Source organism: Etheostoma spectabile, unplaced genomic scaffold (genome assembly GCF_008692095.1).
Source record: "Etheostoma spectabile isolate EspeVRDwgs_2016 unplaced genomic scaffold, UIUC_Espe_1.0 scaffold393, whole genome shotgun sequence".
Classification (NCBI taxonomy): Eukaryota; Metazoa; Chordata; class Actinopteri; order Perciformes; family Percidae; genus Etheostoma; species Etheostoma spectabile.
Window position 1 is genome coordinate 172,872 of NW_022605598.1, and position 20,482 is coordinate 193,353.

A 20,482-nucleotide genomic window follows, 5' to 3' on the forward strand; every position below is an offset into this window, starting at 1 on the left:
CTTTCCATTCAGAATCTTATTGGCATAAATTTCGGCATCTTGTGCTCGCCATCCTCTCAAAATATAACGTTAGTACTCTTTGGCTCGCAATCCCAAACAAGTGTGTGCGGTGCGCCTGTTTTGTTTCCGGTCTAGCTAGATCCGGTGTTCTGTTTTTCTAACGTTACTAGCAGTTGCAACAGCATTTGAAAAAAAACTACAAATTTTGCTAGGCCAAAAACAACGTTAATCTCATGATAAAAAAGAATTGACGCCATTAATAACACCTTTAACTGACAGCACTAGTAAAAATACTTTTTAGACTCTTCCTACAAAAGCCAGTACTTCTCACAAATCCTGCAATCTGACATCCAATCGCATCATACTATAAAGCCAATAGTTAATACTGCTACTTATTACAATACTGAACATATTATTTTTTTAAATATATGATTTTGCAGTACAATGTTGTATAACCTAGTAACTACAGCATTATTAGGGTTCTGTTTAGGGACTGGGTTAGAGTAAGATGGTGGTCTGGTTGGATACAGAATAAGTAAGCAGTGACTTAAGACACAATGTGATTATTAATGTTTAACAAAGTGATTTTGTCAAAGCACAGACGGGAGTCTGGATGTCACCATCCTGCCTGCCATCCGCCCTGACCAGCTTCACTGTGGTACATAAATGTAGTGTTTCATTCAATAAAAAAGCAAAGCCTCTGAACTAAATCCAGGCAGCCATTACGTTACTGTTAACGTTACTGGCAGACAATCATCAGCTGATCGCTACTTTGCTGAGCTAACGCTCACAGCGGAATATGTACAACTTGTTAAGATCACACATTTAACATTAAAATCTTCTACAGTGAGGACGATAGTTTAACACAATGAACAACAGTATACCACAACATATGCAACGTTAGCTTATATCTTATTTGCCATGTGTGGTTAAACTGTGCCACAGATAGCTAGCTAAGTTTAGCTTGCTAGCACGTCAAATTACGATACCAATGAACGTTATGATTCGCGGTTCAAAAATCATTATGCATGTATGTATGTTTGTAGGTATGCATGGTCTGGAAGCTTCACTTTAACAATGACGGACAAGAGAGCGGAATTTAGATCAGTTATGATACCAGCAGGTTTGCAAATCCCTCCAGGTTAGAAGTAGTCCAAAACAAATAGAGCTTTAATAAAAGCTGTGAGCTTGATGAGGAAAGCCTTGGGAAAAACAAGCAGTCGCGGTCCACCTTAACTCCCTCCACCCAGACAGCATGCAAGCTCCATGCTGGTTGTTGCTGTACGGCCTCCTACACAGCTGAGGATTGTTTAATGAAGCAAGGACAGGCTCACTGACAAGCATCATTAGTGAGGCACTGACAAGTGTGGTTATGACATGCCTTGTCTTACCTGCTGTGTGTGTGTGTGTGTGTGTGTGTGTGTGTGTGTACAAGCATGCATGCTTCTGTAAATGCAAAATTTGTGGAAAGGGAAGCAGTGCTTACAAGTCTTGACATTTCTATCCCCGAAAGCCTGGTCATAACTGGTGTGTCAGGCTGAATGGTGTCTGGAATGCTGGGCCCACGTCTTAAGAGGACATGTTACTTAACCTGCCTACTAATCAACCCTGCTGACACTGAAGCAGCTCGAGGCAAAAGGCCACAGCGCAACCTTGTCCTAACTTTTGTCATTTTGTCTTACATATTCAGCCAAAGACTTCAGAATCACATTTAAAGTGGGTTGTAAATACTTGGGCCTGTTTATCGTGGAATCAAAGTAAAAAGGTTTCCGGTTCTATGCTATCGTAGCACTCAACACTGACCTTTTCATTGGCAGGCAGTGACGAAAAGGTTTAGAACATATTTTACATTATTTTTCTAGATGATCTAATAGATGATCTAATGACCCATCTCTTTTTAGACTTTAAGAAATTGCAAGCACAAGAGCAACAGAAACAAATATAATTTAATTTTGTACACAGAGATGAGGATCTCTTATAAGTGTAATTAGAAAGAGCTATGTGTTGATGATCAGTGATTCATAATTCTCTGAAAACAGCGGCAGTTGATTTGTAAGTCCACCACTGGATAGAATGACGAACATCGTGAACTTAGGTGGTCCCCTGGCTTTTCCTTTTCAGTTTGTCCAACGCTTGGAGTGGCTCAGGAGGTAAAGCAGGTTGTCCAACTAAATGTTGGTTTGGCAGTTCAGTCCTTGACATGTGACAAATGTCCTTATTCTCCCCCATAACAACCAGTTTTCACTCCCAACTTGTTGGAGACCGACACACAAAACATCTTTTAGCGTACATAAGGAACTCAGCGGGCAGAGCAGCAACTCAACAGCAGTACTGTAATATTAAAATGACGGCAAGGGGGCCCAACCGCTATTGTTAAAATGTGACGCAAACAGGTTGTTTAAAGTCTATATCTGGATTTTTTTTTGTTTAATAATACAGCTGCCTGCTACATGGTACTTTAGTGCAATTAATGGATACACTTTGTCACGTTAAAAATCCTGATGTCCATACAGTGATCAGCATCATGTTATTATACAAAAGGCATTGTGTGAGCGCTTTGTGTTTCAACCCGCCCCCCCCCCCCCCCCCCCCCCCTCACCTTCCTCTGAACCTGTCCACTTCCTACTACCTCAATGTGGAGGTGACAACTCAGATTGCAGTGGTGCATTAGTGCTGATAAGGTCAGCCATTCAACAGTAGAGTAGGCCATAGTTCTTCCTGACTTGACCTTTCCAACAAAGATTAACTCCATTAGCCATGCAGCAGAGCTGTGCAGATGAGCAGCCTGTTACTACTGCACTACTTTCTAGTACTGAAAAATGGAATGGGATTTCACCACACACAACACACACACACACACACACATACAACATATATATATAATATATATTAATATATTATATATATATATATATTATATATATATATATTTAAATTGTGTGTGTGTGTGTGTGTGTGTTGTGTGTGTGTGGTGTGTGTGGAAAGATTTAGGAATGAAAGTCCCCTGAGCAGTGAGGCAGTGAGGCTCTCTGGCAGGCAGAAATATGCAGTCACACCAATTGTGCAGAGGCCTCACCCTAAAGTATGCCTAGATGTGATTCATAATGTGTCTCTGTGATTTCCAACACATCAGCCGAGGGCTCAAATGTACCTGATTTCTTTGCTGCCTTCATGCACCTGTGACTCATGGAAGCAATGAATGGCCCAGAAGACGTTGGGGGGGTTGCATCTTGCCTCTCAGCAGAGGAATATTGTTCAGCTTTGCAGGACGATTTGAGTGAAGCTGTATCCCAATGCTATCAATCTATGTGGCAGCTAAAGTTTAGTTCATTACTTTATTTGACAGAAGGCATTTCAATTGGAAGTGTCCGTACCACGATTTTTCTGTCAGTCGGGACTGTACCTGAGAAGTATTATTTTGCTACTATTGGTATTTTAAGGACTTTAACTGCTACATTAAACTTATTACCGGTGAAATACTGCAGTATGCTGTAAAACAGAACACTACGGAACAACCGGAGCACATTCAAAGCCCTCACACAATGCAATGAGGTCAGAATCAGGCAGCGAGCATTTTTTGGGTTGTACAAAGTGTCTGGGTCAGCTCAAACTTTCATACTGCCACAATCTTCTTCCACTGTCTTTGGATATAAGGGGAGCTGCTGTGAGGTTCTGTGGAATGAGTTTAGCCAGGCCTCTTTCTAGGCACAGGACCCTTTCTAACAAAACAGTTAGGATACATCACAAGCTATTTTACAGTTAAGAAAACAAATGCGTCTGGTTGCGCAAAGGAGAAATATGAGCATGAGGCGAGTAAATAAAGAGGTGCGTGTGGGAGAGAGTGAGTGAGAGACAGGCAGAACTCAGGGATTTGGGGGGGGGGGGGATGTTGAGGAAGAGCAGGGAATTCTCTTCCATTGTTGTGGTCTAAATGTATGGCGTGGTCACGACCCACAGTGACCGGAGTAAGGCTGTGTTCCCTATTTAAACGCACAAAAGTTGCAAGCCATTCATTTCCTCCTTATTCAATGCTGCAGCACTGGGGTGAGTGTTACAATACTTAGAATTGAAACATGAATAAACTATGATTTCTGTGAAGGGCGCCACGCCTTCAAAACTCTATCAAGACACACCATAGTGGAGTACTACAGCCAGGTGTTTACATACAGTATAGTGTAGCTTGGATATAGAGGGGGCAATCATTCCTCTGCAGTCAGCTAGGACGGTCACTTACTACCCTGGTAGGGCTTGGAGGTTACTAAAGTATGACAGAGATTCCCACACTGAGAGGAATTTGTTAGAACCTTTTATTGTGAATTCAATCTTTTCAAGGTGTAAAAACAGCATTACATTTTTAAGCCATTGTGCTGCAGTGGTTGGGGTGTTTTGATTTCCAGGGTGCCTACGTGCCAGTAAATAGGCAAATGCTATGTTGTTGAGTTGTGTTTGTGTCAAGTTTGTTCCTTCATCTGGTACACCATATTTGGCAATCATAGTGCATGGTGCTAAAAACGCCCCCAGCATTTCAGACAATACATCAAATACAGTTGACCAGTATCCTGCTAGTTTATGACCAAAACATATGTGTGTCAGCTACATTAATATGACATCTCACACATTTGCTTTCCACATTCGGATAGAATGAGGATATCTTAGCTCTACACCAGTGTAGCCGGTGAACAACCTTGAATTGAATTAGACCATATGTCCATACGTCTTCTGAGATTTCATTTCCGAGTTCCTTTTCCCAAGCAGTTTCAATCTTATCTTTAACATCATAAGTAACTATCATTGAATAGGAATGTGCTATGAAACTCATCAACCCAGAAGGAACTTCCAAAAGTGAGTCCACTAGTTACTTTTCTGGGAGGCAAATTACAAATCCCACTATGGCTGCGCCAAGTCCCGCCCTATGAAGCAGCTCCATTGGTTGGGGTTACCGTGTGCGGTCATTGAAAATAAGTTATGTTTTATGTTCTTCACAGAAAATGAGTCAAGGCCAATGAGTTTGAGTTAGAAGGAATTATAAATACCATTCTTTTAGCGAACATTAAGAACAGGCCCCACACACCCGAACACCTTCAACCTCCCCAAGTTCTCTCACACTACACTGCTCCTCCGCTCGCTTCACCTGTTACTAATTGCTGCCCACATCCGCTTCACACTAGTAGTTGAATACAGGGCCACAAACGGATTAGCCCCAGTTTACATCCAGGACTCGGAAAAACCCTATACCCCAACCCACTCACTCCGCTCTGCATCAGCCAACCTGCTTGCTGCCCCCTCACAGGGAGGGACAACTAATCACTCAACGAATTCCTGGCTGTTTGCTGTCCTGGCTCCTAAATGGTGGAATGAGCTCCCTACTGACATCAGGATGGCCGAAAGCCTACGCATCTTCCACCGAAGGCTAAAAACGCATCTCTTCCAACTACATCTTTGATAATAAATATATATATATATATATATATATATATATATATATATATATATATATATATATATATATATATATATAATTTTTTTTCTCGAAGCTGCACTTTTATATGGCTCTTTGTAGTTTTGCTTATTTGAAGCTTATGTAGTTGCACTTAGTACTTGTTGTCTGGAGTTTGCACCTTCAGGGTTGAAAGCTCTTAATTGAAAGTTGCTTTGGATAAAAGTGTCAGCTAAATGACATGTAATGTCATGTTATGGATAGATAGAGGGAGAGCAAGACAGCAGGTTGAGACTCACAATGTTTGTGAAAGGGCTGATTCCATTAGCTGTGTATTCCTAGCGGGTGGGGTTTGAACTGCTACTTGATAAAAGCATTTGGAAGAAATCGGAGGGCCAGTGAATGGGACAGAAGCTGAATAAGTTTATGTGAAGCTGCTGTTGGCTGCTGTTGCATTGTGTTCCAATCCTTTATATATCTTTTCTCAACACCTCTGTGTGTGTGTGTGTGTGTGTGTGTGTGTGTGTGTGTGTTTGTGTGTGTGTGTGTGTGTCATGCACTCCTTTCATGGCTGGCAGAACAAGTTAATGGAGTAAGTGCCAGAGGACACAGACTTTAAAAGCGATTGAGGCCAGGGAAACTGGTACCCTTGAGAGCATGGATCCAGGATGCTTCTCTTTGTTTTAGGCGTAGGATTTTATCCCCACCCCTTGCATCGAAACTGATGACCACAATACGTGAGACTTTAAAAGTTCTCTGGCATCTCCCATGTTTAGCTTCAATGTAGTGTTTGGCCTTAGGATTATTCAGATTCCCAGTACTAATAGCGTACCTATGTTAAGACACTCTGTCTCTGGAACACACCGGAGAAGTGTCATGTAGCATAGATACGTGCCTGATCGTGCGCCCGGCTGTTCATATTGGACACGTATTGCTACGCGGCAGTAACAAAGCAATCCTTCTCCTCTCTCTCTCTCCCTCTCTCTCTCTCTCTCTCTCTCTCTCTCTCTCTCTCTCTCTCTCTCTCTCTCTCTCTCTCTCAATTCTATTTTCAATTCAAATTGCTTTATTGCCATGACTGTCAGAAATAATACTGCCAAAGTATCAAGGATAATAATGTGAGAAGAAATACATGCTGTACGTAAAATTCATTGAGTAAAGTAAAATATATACACACTGGTGATAGCATGAACTTTGTTGGAAAACACATCTCTTACAGCATCAGTTTTTGATCATTTGTACATGCATTTCCTGAGGTAACACAGGAAAAATTACCTTGATAGTCTTCATCATTTTTAGAGAGCTGTATATCCAGAAAGTGAATAACTTCTTGGTTGTATTCCAGGTTCAACATTAGATTTACATTGAAACTCTTCATATAACTATGGAAGTCTAGAAGCTCTTTCTCTGATCCCAAAAATAACAAAATAACATCATCAATGTGTCTACCCCACCACTCAATGTTTTCCTTGAATGGGTTGTTGAAGGAAAAAATGTGTTTTTCCTCCCATAGTCCTACAAATAGGTTAGCATAATTAGGTTCAAAACATGGACCCATAGCCGTCCACTTTTCTTATCTATAAAGTTTGTCTTGGAGTAGAAAAACATTATTTTTTAAAGTCCACTCAATCAGTTGCAATATAAAGTCCCCAGGAGGTACTTATCTATTACAGTCAGGTCATCGGGTCTTGACCCTAAATAGGTCTCCAACCCTTCATCATGCGCAATGTTGCTGTAAAGAGACTCCACATAGTGGCCATAATGCAAGAACCAAAATTCTTTCTTTAGGACCTGAGTACTATCCTGAATGTTGGAAGGTAATGTAGCAAGAAATGGTTTAATGAAGTAGTCAATACATTTAGTGGAAGGTTCTGTTATTGAACCGTTGCCATTAACCTAATCTCACTTACTCCTACTAAACGTTTTTATTTATTCATTATTGAAGCTGTGTTACTTTATTTACTTTTATACAATTATTGTCTTTTCTTACTCTTATTTTACCTTGAATTTGACTGTGAGCAAGTGCAACTAAATCACTTCTCTGAAGGGATCAATTAAATATTCTAATTCTGATTCTAACGTGTACCACGAAGCAAGATTTGGCGTTAACGAGGTAACTTCAGGTTCAACCCAGGGCTTTCTGGATCATAATGGTGGATCACTTGTCACCAGGTTCAATTGCCGTGGTAATTTATGCTGAACACCTAATTTGCTCGGGAGCAGGTTTTGATTAGAGATTAGATTAGATCAACCGATGTAAAAGCACTGCCTATATTCAACTGATATTGAGAGAGAGGGATGCGCTCATAAAAGTTAAAACATTTAGATACCGACAGCCCCGTCAACATTCCCTGATGGGTATCTTTATGAAAGATATAGATTTCTAGCAGAGGGAATTACGTATAGGCTATTTGTGTTTTACAATGATTAAAGTACTGATTATTTAAACAGAGTCTGGTGGGTTTGGTGATGGTAAATTTTGCCCTTAAATTAATAAACATAAAAACATATTCAAATGTTGGCTGAGTGAGTTTAGCCTACAGGATTTCGCATAGGTCGGCTTCTTGAGCTGTGTGTTGCCAATGAGCACATCGGCTTGAATTATGTTTTTAGATTTTTAATTTGCTCTCACGATCGCATCCCACTGCCAGGGTTGCAAAAGAAATAATATGCTAAAGCTACGACAGTTTATGGAAAGCACAAGTGTCACAGACCTGATTGGGGAAGTGATATTGATAGTGATATAAAGACAAGCGTTGTGGTTTACGCATTTACAGCATCTGTAAAACCGTGTCTGTGTTCTTCATATTTATGTAGAATTATATAGTTTGCTCTTCTGATGTAAAATTTGCGGCTCGGGTAGATGTTTGCGATTGGTCATGCTGTGTAAACACTGCTTCTTTAATGTGAACGTGGGCGTCTCTAGATTGGGGAAACCCTGGTTCGATTGAACTAGTTGATAACCACCATTGGGACACAGGTTATGCAAGACCGCGGATGAAAGAAATGCTCTGCAAGCTAGAATCACTTTGATGTTCCCCTTGTGTCACTAGAAGCATTGGTGCATTTTTAATGTCTTGCCCAAAAGGCCTTTTTATCACTTTTTGTAACCAACCTTGAGTGCCTGGTTATGATTTCGTATGACTTTCTTGGTCATAATTCTTCTTTTTTGTGAAGTATTCCCTTCCATTAGCACCAGTGGTTAAAAGGATACCATAAGCGCTCCTTCTCCACCTCTGCACTGGACAAACTATTTACCATAACCTGCAATGCATTATTGAATAAGAAAAATTATTCATCCCAAAACAAGAAATAAAAGTCATAAAAGGTTTTATCTGCATTTGCCTTTTTCCACAATACCCAAATTACAATTTTGATAGTGGAGGAGACATGTTTTATTGAAGCTCTTACAGAAATGACAGAGTTGTAAAATGAGATAAATTTACTAAATTTTCTAAGAACAAAAACCTTAACAAGAGGAAAACTACGAGAAGAAGACTTTTGGGAAGAAAATCACCAAGGAAATTATTTTATAAGGCAAGAGAAGTGAAAACAAAGATGAGCTAACTCTGCTAACAAAACGGCTAAGGATGGAGAAGAGGAGAAAGAAGGCTATGCTACGCTAAGCTAAGGACAAAAGGCTCAAAACCCCAAAAAGAAAAGAAAAACACCAAAACGTTAGCATGTCTTGTTCTTCCCACTCAATATAAGCTGTAATAGAGTAGTAAGGTAAGCTTTCTTCATCCTCAATAGTTTAATTTATAATTTGTACCTCAACAAACTAAGGCTAGCCTGTGCTAAGCCCATAAACACAAAATACTAAGAGAAAACCCAGAGGCCTTCACTGCAAATCTATGCCACACAGGAGGAATTAGTAATCTTTTACTGTACACGGACAATACCAATGCGTGGCATACAACTATCTGGGCCCATGAAGAGAGGCATATGCATTGGGAGACGGGCCGTCATCAAAGACGGAGACAAAGACAGCCCACCTCTCATTGTCAATGTCTACTACAATGGGACCATCATGTTTCAAGGCAATGAGGCCAGTTTCAGCTCTGTCTAAGAGGACTTGCACTAATGACCTGAGACTACAGCAGGAGAGGGTTGCAGAGTCTGTGGAGAGAGTGGCACAGAAGGCTACACAGACCTTCCCCTCATCAAAAATCATAATCCCGACCATCCTCCCATGAAAAGACTTCCATCCTGACACCATCCACCGGATAAATGCTGACATCTCACGTGGATGTGCACTCTTGCCAAATGTCCACCTGGCCCACCACCCTACCCTCAACATCCACAGCCTTCACGACAATGTCCACCTCCGCAAAGATACTGTCAGCGCCTTTGCAAAGACATTAAAAGATGTGGCTTTAGGACGCAGCCAAGGAAGCCCCCCCAGCACCACCAGACGAAGCAGCTTCCACGCAGCCGGTCTGCAGCTTTCACCCCACAGACCCGGCCCCCATCACCCTCCACCACCCCACAGCCCCAGCCCCCATCGTCCTCCACCACTTTCCAGATCCAGCTCACACCACCCTCACCTTCTTATGCACAAGGCAGCCACCCCAGGACCACAGCAGCACAAGTCCCAGAGAGATCTACCCCGCCCATACTCCCCAGGCCTCAGCCTAGACCCCCCCCTGCTGGCCCTGCCCAACACCACGCTCAGCACCCAGGGCAGAGGAGCTACGCTGAGACACATGCACCAACCAGTGGTGGCAGCCCTGCAGAACTGGGCGAGATCAGACACCTGCTCAGTCTCATATGCTCCAGACTGAACAGCTACGTGGCATAGGTGTCATAAACACTATTCTTATTTTTCGAAGGACAGTGTATTTTTTATAACCGTTCTAAAAGTTTAACAATTATCCACTTTTAATACATACTGGAACCCTATAACTCTACTACTACTTGAGTCTAGGACAGCCCTACATCGCACTTAACAACTTATTACTGTAGGTTTATCTCTTTTTAAAACTGTTCATATTTGTATTTGTTAACAATGAAGCCATTTACTGTCTCCATGTGGAACATTCAGGGCCTTAACTCTGCATTGTTTGGATGGAAAAGCAAAACCCCTGAATTCAAAGACACAGACATCATCATCCTCCAAGAGACCTAGTGTAGAACCGGCTCTGTCACTCACTGCCCCCCAAACTACAGAGAATCTTGTGATTGGTCAAACTCCCTACTGTTAAAAGAGGGAGGGACTCAGGAGGGATTATTATCTGGTGCAAAGAAGAAATCTCAACATACAAATCTCAACATACATCCCCCCTATCACACATTTGGCTCAAAATCAAACAGGACATCACTAACCCTCCAACAGACATATTCCTGTGTGATGTATACATCCCCCTTAGTGACTCTTCATACTATGATGAGGATATCTCAGTTCCAACTGGGACGTCCAGATCAACAAGGACGGCAGAGAATCACTGCAGCTCTGTCAAAGCCTGGGTCTGTACATCGTCGGCTACGAGGAGACTCTTCAGGTGAAAACACTTTCTGCTCACCTCTCGGCAACAGCACCGTGGAGTACATGGTGACAGATATAGACCCTTTCTCTCTCAGTGCTTTCACAGTCAAACCACTGACCCTTTTGGGCGGCTGTGGCTCAGTGGTAGAGCGGTTGTCTGCCAATTGGAAGGTTGGTGGTTCGATCCCCGGCCCTGCAGTCATTGTTGAAGTGTCCTTGGGCAAGACACTGAATCCCGAGTTGCCCCCGGTGCTGCGCATCGGAGAGTGAATGTGTGTGAATGTTTATCTGATGAGCAGGTGGCACCTTGTACGACAGCCCCGGTCACAGTGTATGAATGTGTGTGAATGGTGAATGTTTCCTGTAGATGTAAAAGCGCTTTGAGCAGTTGTTAAGAATGGAAAAGCGCTATATAAATACAGCACATTTACATTTACATTTGTCTGACCAAATTACTGTGTTTCTCAGAAGGTCAGTGACAAACAACAGAACACCCCCACAGCCCAGTAAGCTGTTTAATATCAGGAGATCATACAGCTGGGCCAAAAACATCACCGAGGACTTCAAAGCAATCAGATCAGCCCAAATTTAAACACTACTAGATACCTTTCAGGACACCACGTATGTACACAGTCAAGAAGGCGTAAATAATGCAGTTAGACACGTCAATCACATTATCATGGAAACTGCAAAGAAATTACAATTAAAAACTATCCAAAAATACACCTAAGAACCCCAAAGATGACAATTGGTTTGACAAAGAATGTAAAGAAGGTAGACAAAACGCTCAACGATTATCTAACCAAAAACAAAGAGATCCAGGAAATGTAGACTTCTTTACTGCGCCACAATTAAACACTACAAACACACTCAGAATCCAAAAAAATTGAGGAGTTGGAGGAGGTGGAGGAGTTCACAAACACAAACCAATTTTGAGAAAAATGGAAAAATCTTTAAAAATTCCAACCTGTGGAATTGGCGACACAGATTGGAGACATATGGGTCGGCCATTTTGAAACACTCTATGAGCTATTACTAAGCAACCCCAGATGCAAACCAGGCATTCAGCTCTATTTGGCAACACAGTCTATCCTACAAAGTTATTGAAGCTGGTGTAGGGTGCAAAACATGACATTGTTAAATCAATGTACACAAACAATAAGTGCAGTTTTAAAATTGGCAACAAAAGAACAAGATTCTTTAGTCAGAAGTGTGGCGTGAGACAGGGCTGCTGTCTGAGTAACACTCTATTCAACATCTATATTTACCAACTGGCCACCAACCTAGAGAAATTAGCAGCACCTGATCTCACTCTACACGACTCTGAGATCAAGTTCCTGCTTTACGCAGATGACCTGGTTCTGTTGTCCTCTACAGAACAGGGCCTACAGCAGAACCTGGACCTGCTGGAGCAGTACTGTCAGACTTGGGCCCTGACAGTAAACACACAAAAGACAAAGACAATAACTATTCAGAAAATTGATTATTGAAATTTATAAGAAAAAAATGAAATTGAAAGACATAGCGAGAGAACACTTTACTTACCTATTTATAATTTGTACAGTTTAACAGTGAACTAAATTGCTAATGCATTAAAATCTCAGTTTTTCTTTAATACTTCATTCAGGGAAAACCAAGGCAAAAGCCAACTCATCATCAATAACAGAATAAACAATATCATCAAAACACCAATGCTGTTTAAAAGCATCAAATGTCTCCAATATTTTCATAAAAGCTGAACTCTAACCTGGCCCTGATGTTAGAGTGCCAGACTGCCCTGGCCTCCTTCCCCTCCCTGTTCTCCACACTGTTCTTTCGTATAATTCAGGAGCTGCCACTTTTCTTTTTGTGGCTTTTAGTAGGCAGCTCCCATGAAAAAAAAAACTCTCAGTAAAAACTACATCAAAAAGACAAAAAAAAAAACAATGTTTAAAAAGAAGATATATGTGAGACTCTTACACTCAAAAACATGGTAAACAATCTCTTGAAGGCAACAAAATGGGCACTTGCTGAGAACAGTGGGATTAATAACAGAAATCAAAGCATTGGAGGTGACAGCACCATGTGAAAGCCTCCACTGGAGGTCAGCGGTCCGTTTTTTGAGGGGAGGTTTATATAAAATCCTCCACTGTGGGCCAGGTCCATTTTCTCCCAGTCTCTTGGACAACACAGTCGAGAGCCTGTTGCACAACCCTTTTTTGTGTATTGTCTTTTCATAGTTCATGTTTAGTTAGTTAGTAAAGTTAGTTTAAGTATTTTTGTCAGCCTTGTGTTAAGAGGACTTTTCAAGGTGTGTTGTGGCAAGCAGGGGGCCGGTGAACTCTCCCAGTCTTTGGCTCAGATAAATCTCCAGAAAAGGGTCTGAAGTGTCCGGTTTGATATTTCCTCGGCTTTAAGTCAAAAGGAGGCTCCTCTCATTTCCAGAAGCTTCTGGTTCCACAGCTCCAGGTGCCTCCCAGCCACCAACAGAGTGTAGACCAAGTAAGGAACCCAGGGCCAGGGCTTTACTCAGGACTAGCTGCTGCAGGCACAGGGTCTATGATTTAAACAGCGCCACCACCAGGCCGGGGGTGACGCTGCTGCTGATGTCCAATAATACACATTACCACTGCAAAAAAAAATCACTTGTTCAGCATAACACACACACACACAAACACCTCCGCACAACCATGCGGCATTGCCTGATTTCGTACAAATGCAGCCAAAGCACAAGTTTGATCCTATCTGCTGTGCCAGCGAGATGTGAAAGGGCGCATTGTGCCTCAGAATGAGACTATGAGGGGCGGGTAAAAGCGGCAGTATTTGATAACTTGGTATTACCCAGTTTGTCAAATGATATTGGGCTGCACACCCTGCAGCCACAAGTAGCCCAAAGGGTCTTTGCTGACACCCATAAACGTCCTGCACTCAGAAATAAAAGAGAAAATGCAGGTAGAGGGCAGGGTCTCAGCAGATACAGACACCACCAAACGCTTGTAATGGGTCAGAGCTGATGATTGAGAGGGATTACTTTTGGATTAGTGTATACTTGTTTTTAGGAGACACTGCACATTATACCTTTAAGTACGATTTAAAATGCAGGGCTTTTACTTGTAAAGGAGTATTTCTACACTGTGGTATATCTTTTACTTCATTCACACACACACAGCATGAATAGTAGACTGAGATGGCAAAAAAAAGTAATAAATATGAATGAAAAGTTGGGAAGCCACAGGCCACAAAAACTGGCAACTGGACACGTGGGGATTTGTTATTCCAAATAAAAGAAGAGCTGAGACTTTGTATCTTTTTTAAAAAAAAGTGTTGTGGTGAAATAATTGGAAGATTTGTAAATAAATATAAAAACTTTTGCAAAGCAGATGTGGTCCCTTCTACAATCTATAGATTTATTTCAAGGTAGACAATGCTTCTTTTATAGAATTGGCCTATTTCAATTTATAATGGTAAATGAATGTGTTTACATTAAATGAACATTAACTGGATCTATCAGATTGAATCGTATGTCATGGAATTGTTTGAACATTGAATTTAACTAAATCCTTCAATAATAAAATGTATCATCCCTGAACCATAGCTCATGTATTTAGATACGCATCGGATCATCCTATAAGGTAGAAATGCACTGCCACTAAATAGGTATGTAATACATTGTTAGTAAATGCTATGTTATTTTTGTTCACTGGGCTACTAAATAAAATGAAAGTGAGCGGTGTGCGCTTTCTGCTTCTTTTTCAAAATGTTTTTCGGCCACAGATTCAACCATTGCCTGGGCTGCACACAAAGAACTTCTACAAACTACTAATTTTTTCTATGTTTATTGCCACTCTTCATTCTAACCCCAACCGGCCCGTCAGACACCGCCTACCAAGAGCCTGGGTCTGACCGAGGTTTCTGCCTAAAAGGCAGTTTTTCCTCGCCACTGTCGCACTGTTGCTTGCTCTGGAGGAAACTATTAGAACTGTTGGGTCCTTGTAAATTCTGGAGTGTGGTCTATCTGTAAAGTGTCTTGAGATAACTCTTGTTATGAATTGATACTATAAATAAAATTGAATTGAAATTGAATTGAATTGAATATGTTTGCGTCGCGGAGTCTGGTGTGCAGGACTTAGTGACCGCCGAGGCAATGGGCCCTGTGCTCCGGCCTGGGGCGACAGGCCACTGTGCTCCGGCCTGGGCCGACAGGCTACTGTGCTTTGGCCTGGGCCGACAGGCTACTGTGCTTTGGCCTGGGCCGACAGGCTACTGTGCTTTGGCCTGGGCCGACAGGCTACTGTGCTTTGGCCTGGGCCGACAGGCTACTGTGCTTTGGCCTGGGCCGACAGGCCACTGTGCTCCGGCCTGGGCCGACAGGCCACAGTGCTCCGGCCTGGGCCGACAGGCCACTGTGCTGTGGCCTGGGCCGACAGGCCACTGTGCTTTGGCCTGGGCCGACAGGCCACTGTGCTTTGGCCGGGGGAAGGCCCTGGATCACCGCCATGTTCCTGTGTTGGACGGTGACACAATGCCACAGTAGTCAACTCCAGCAACCAGGGTTACAATAACAACCAATACAATTATTCATGCATGTAGATAGTAGGGGCCAGTAACACTCTGATCTACTGGCCCTGTTGGACACTCCTGAGTGGGAACAGGTGTGCAGGGATGTGGAGGAGGTCATATGATGAAGTTACTGCAGAGCAGAAAAAAGTTAGTATGTGAGTAGAGAGGAGAATGTGTGACGTGGCTTAACGTTCCATTTAGCAAATCATACTTGATGATGAAATTGATTTTCGTGCTTCTCATTATTCTGGTAGTGAAAACAAATTGGAATGAGCTAAATCAGACAACTGAGGGAGCAGAGTTCATGTCCCAGGGGAGACTATAAAAGTGGGGAGAAACTTGGCCAGCAACCCAGACTGACTGTTCTGAACGCAACCCTGGAGCTGTTAGAGAAAAGGACGCAGTCCTCTTTTGGACCTCCTGGTCAAACAGCCGAGCCCACACACAAACTGAACCAGGACCGCTACAGGATGTCCTTCCTGCCCAACCTGTCCTCTATGTGTCAAGACTGGGAGAACCTTTCTCCTCTCCTGTCCCCTCTGTGTCAGGACAGGGAGAACCTGTATTCTCTGTGTTAAGACAGGGAAAGGGGGGAACCTGTCCTCTTTGTGTTAGGACAGGGACAGGGGGGGAACTTGTCCCCACTTTTCAGGACAGGGACATGGGGAGCCTGTCCCCTTTGTGTCAGGACAGGGACTGGGGGGAACCTGTCCTCTCTGTGTCAGGACAGGGATGCCAGGAGGTGAATGTCCTTGCATACAAGTGCGTTTCTGTTGATATTTTTCCTGATGTGTAAATGTGTCCATGTTTGAATGTTTGTAACTGACAATAATTGACATTGGTCTCCCTAAAGGACAACCCTACTGTTTACAGTTCAAGTCCAGAGACAGAATCCAACCACCGACCTTCTGACTGGTTGTCCCCCTGAGCCCACAATCTTCCACTACTGCTGCTCTCCGATGGGAACCGTTGTGTTGTGACAGAATAATGAGTACTTACTACACACTCTGTATTCACAGTAAATATCTGGCTTTATATGCTGCATTATAATTATGTTGCAGTAGAGTGCAAAACTGGCTGCTTTCATCTATGGAAGTTAGGAAGTCAACTTAATGTTTAGGTTGGTGCTTTGTGCCCCCCAAGAAACTCAAGAGACCTGAATAGAAGGAAAAATATACACATTGTGTCTTTTTTCTAAACTGTTATCTTTCAAGGCCTGTCTGCAAAATACAGTAGCAAACAATTTCCTTTTTCACAGGGAGACCCAGGGCAGCTCAGTACACAGTGCTTTGTGTTTGTATCACATTGTATTTGTATAGAAGATTAGAAGGACAGCTTTTATTCCCTTTCTCTGGAGTTTCAGTTTAGCATCCAAGGCTGCATAGGATCAGATTCCTCCACAAACACTTCACAGCACTGTTGGCTGTTTGTGTACCATTTAAATTGACGGTAATAATCCAATTATCTACTCTACATTATTTCACAACTGGCTTGTTTTATTTATTTCCTCTGGCTGTGATTCTCATCTTACAGCCATAATAACATGGAAGGCAGAATGGCACCACTGAATTAGATTCTATTTGCAGTCGTAGCTGACCCGGGGGTGGGGGGGTCCACGTGCGGAAATAGGTGCAGAATACTTATACTAATTGTACTGCAAATATTTTTGGCTACTTTGTATAACAACTGTTTGAAAATCTGCCCACAGTCCCATCCTCAAGGCTATAAGGGTGTGGGGGCAGCACAAAATGTAATCTTTCAACAAACAAAAAACTAAAATTTGCTCTATAACAAAACAAAAGACACCACAAGTTGTAACAAGATGCTGTTCACCTCTTTATGACCTTCTGCATGCAAGACAAAAGAAGAAAACTTAAATGTTACTGTATATTTTGTTCAGTCTAGCAACTCTGTTAGCTTGCCAGCTGGAAAAAAACAATTCTGGTGAGGCCAATCACATCATGTATAGAGTCGGTGGGCGGGCTTAAAATAAGGACGTTAGAGTAGCGCTAGAGGGAAATTGAAAGACAAGTGTTTATCCCGCCCCTTGGATTGATCCATGCTAATTAAGGTGAAAACATCTGACGATTTTTGTCAAGGAAAATACAAATTTCTCTAGGTAACATTTCAAAATTTTAAATTTAATGGTATATAATGCTTGGCTTTTGAATCTGACAACAAAGTCCAGTTCATTTGATTAGTATAAACAGGGCACAACCGTATCTTTTTCCTAAGAAGTAAGTTTTGCTCCTCAGTTGAAAACTGTAGGAGTGACCTACATAAGGTAACTGCTACTGCTTACTGTTGTTGCTATTTCATTTGATTGTTATTTGCTACTCCCATATGGTTTACATCAGGTGTTAAAATTAACTTTACCAAATTACGGTAAATAGTACAAACTTAAGTAATGAAACTGTCTCAATTAAATACTGATCAACAGCAGCGTAGCCCCCTGCGCAGACAGACATCAGACGGAGAGCTCTGCGTCCGTCAGCGGTTTCTTGCCGCGCCGCCGATCCTCAGTCCGGTACAGTCTGAGATACGGAGATACGCTATACAGCAGAGCGTTCAACTCTAGTCAAATCAGAATCCGCTGCATGTGTTTATACAATAGTAGCTGTGGATAAGGAGAGGGAGCTGGCTGCTGAAAATCAGATGTTTTGGCGCTCGTGATATTCCTTTGGCGCTGGCTACAACCTCTTTCAGGGGTGCCAAAACTCTCTCTATGCAGTAAAAGCCCTGACTAAATACCAATAATAAATTCATAATATTTACCTTTTAAACTCCGGATGGATTCCAGCCGTCTTTTCTAATGTGGGAAAAAGCAACTTCTTCTTCTGTGTGTTAATTAGCGGATTGCAAGTTTAAGGTTCATACCGCCACCTACATTACTGTATGGGAGAGTGTAGAATAATCAATTAATGGCATTCATCAAACCCCTGAGAGTTCTACTTTGTTTGCTTTCTCCAATCTCCGTTCAAAATATTGATCTTTTAAATGAATCATACTTAGTTTGGTTCTGTTGTGTTGTTATAAGCCAGTGCTGATGGGAGCCTGGTTAGTTAGCTTCATCATTAGCTAACTGAGGGGACTGCACTCAAAATTCAAATGAGTGCCTCAATTCTGTTATATATCTGTCCAAAAACATTGTGGGGAGAAGTAAACTTGAGGCAGCAGCAAGTATGGCCATCTCCTGGGTGGCAGTGTGGCACTGTGAGAATCACATTTTTTTATCACTCCAGTGCATTCAACACCATCCAGCCACTGCTACTAGGTGAGAAGCTGCGGCTGATGGGTGTTGGCGCGTCCACAGTCTCCTGGATCACTGACTACCTGACAGAGACCACAGTTTGTCCGTCTGGACCGCGTTCTGTCTGATGTGGTGGTGAGTGATACGGGGGCCCCACTGTGCTGTCTCCTTTTCTGTTCACCTTATACACCACAGACTTCCAGTACAACTCAGTCAAGTCACCTACAGAAGTTTTCTGATGACTCTGCAGTTGTTGGGTGTATAAGGGATGGACAGTAGGGAGAGTACAGAGCACTGGTGGATGAATTTGTGGAGTGGTCTGGTAAGAATGACCTGCTGCTGAACGTGGATAAGACCAGAGAGATGGTGATTGGAAGGGAACGGCTCTGCAGCCCCTCTGCATACTGGGAAGTGGACATCGTGGAGGATTACAGATACCTGGGTGTCAACATCAACAGCAGGCTGAACTGGAAGGTCAACAGCACTGCTGTTTACAAGAAGGGGATGAGCAGACTCTATTTCCTGAGGAAGCTTCAACGTGCGCAGCAGGATGTTGGAGATCTTCTACCAGTCTGTTGTGGCCAGCGCCCTGTTCTCCTCCGACATCTGCTGGGGCAGCAGCATCGGAGCCAGCAACACAAACAGACTGAACAAACTGATCAGGAGGGCTGGCTCCGTGATCGGCTGCAAACTGGACACGTTTGAAGCTGTGGTGGAGAGGAGGTCACTGAACAAACTGCTATCTATCATGGATAACCCAGACCACCCTCTCCACCCCCCATTGGTCCAACAGAGGAGCAGCTTCTCTAAGAGGCTCCGACAGCTTTGATGCCGCACGGACCGCTACAAGAAATCATTCCTACCACAGGCAATAAAACTCTTCAACACGTCATCACTGGGTGCTAGATGAGACTTTTAGACACCACAATACTGCACTAAGGGCAACCTGCACAATTCGTTCATTTACATTTTAGCATACATTTAGCATATTATTAAAGCAGTTGCACATTTTGTTTTCCCATCCTGTATTTAAATATTTGTTCTTATATTTTATACCTATCATTATTATTATTTCATGTAAAATGTATGTATGTATATTTTTTCCTAGTATTTCATTCATATTTATATTCTGTGTTGTGTGACTAATGTGCGTGTGCTGCTGTAACACCGTAATTTTACCGTAATATATTAATTGTATGTATCATTTGACTTCTACCTGCAGCACTGATGGCAAATGCAACTAGGAGCTGGATAAGGGCACAACTCTTGGTGAACCCTCCATTAGTATTACAGAAGTCTGGCTTTCATTTTAATGTCAGAACTGCAAGTATTCTTATAAAAGATTTGGAACAGTATATGGACTTGGGGTTCTGTAAACCAAAGGTTCTCAAGTACTTGGAGGTTTGTGCCTCGACGCGGAGTTCCAGGGTTTGAATCCAACCTGTAATGATATCCTGCATGTCTTCTCCTTTCTCACCTAGCTGTCCTGTCAAAATAAAATTGGAAAAGCCCAAAAATAATCTTAAAAATCAAGAAACAAGATCAAGAATATACTGGGGACCATCTCATGTCCCTTTGAATGGTTTGACGTATCCCATTTTTTACACTTATGTGAAAGAACAACACAAGAGGAATGTATTAGAAAGATATTAGACATGCATTATAAATGTCAGCACCATCTAAACACTGAATACCCATAAAACAATGCAAGTCCATTTCAGAACACACACACACACACACACACACACACACACACACACACACACACACA

General features: G+C 42.3%; 1 protein-coding gene and 2 long non-coding RNA genes across 4 annotated transcripts in view; 2 read left to right on the top strand and 1 right to left on the bottom strand.

Annotated features, from left to right (window-relative positions):
* Window positions 1-7,639, bottom strand: part of LOC116686539 (uncharacterized) — a 15,105-nt gene extending 7,466 nt beyond the window's left edge. The window contains exons 1-2 of the long non-coding RNA XR_004331287.1: window positions 7,518-7,639; window positions 1,732-1,737 (exon numbers count right to left, since the gene is read on the bottom strand). This is a non-coding gene — a long non-coding RNA (uncharacterized LOC116686539). The remainder of the gene's footprint in view (window positions 1-1,731; window positions 1,738-7,517) is intronic.
* The window catches only part of LOC116686537 (kin of IRRE-like protein 3), a 278,508-nt gene that overhangs the window by 114,622 nt on the left and 143,404 nt on the right, over window positions 1-20,482 (top strand). The window lies entirely within an intron of this gene.
* On the top strand, window positions 7,730-14,837 carry LOC116686538 (uncharacterized). The gene is made up of 3 exons (XR_004331286.1): window positions 7,730-7,850; window positions 7,993-8,142; window positions 14,825-14,837. It is a non-coding gene; the product is annotated as an uncharacterized LOC116686538 (long non-coding RNA).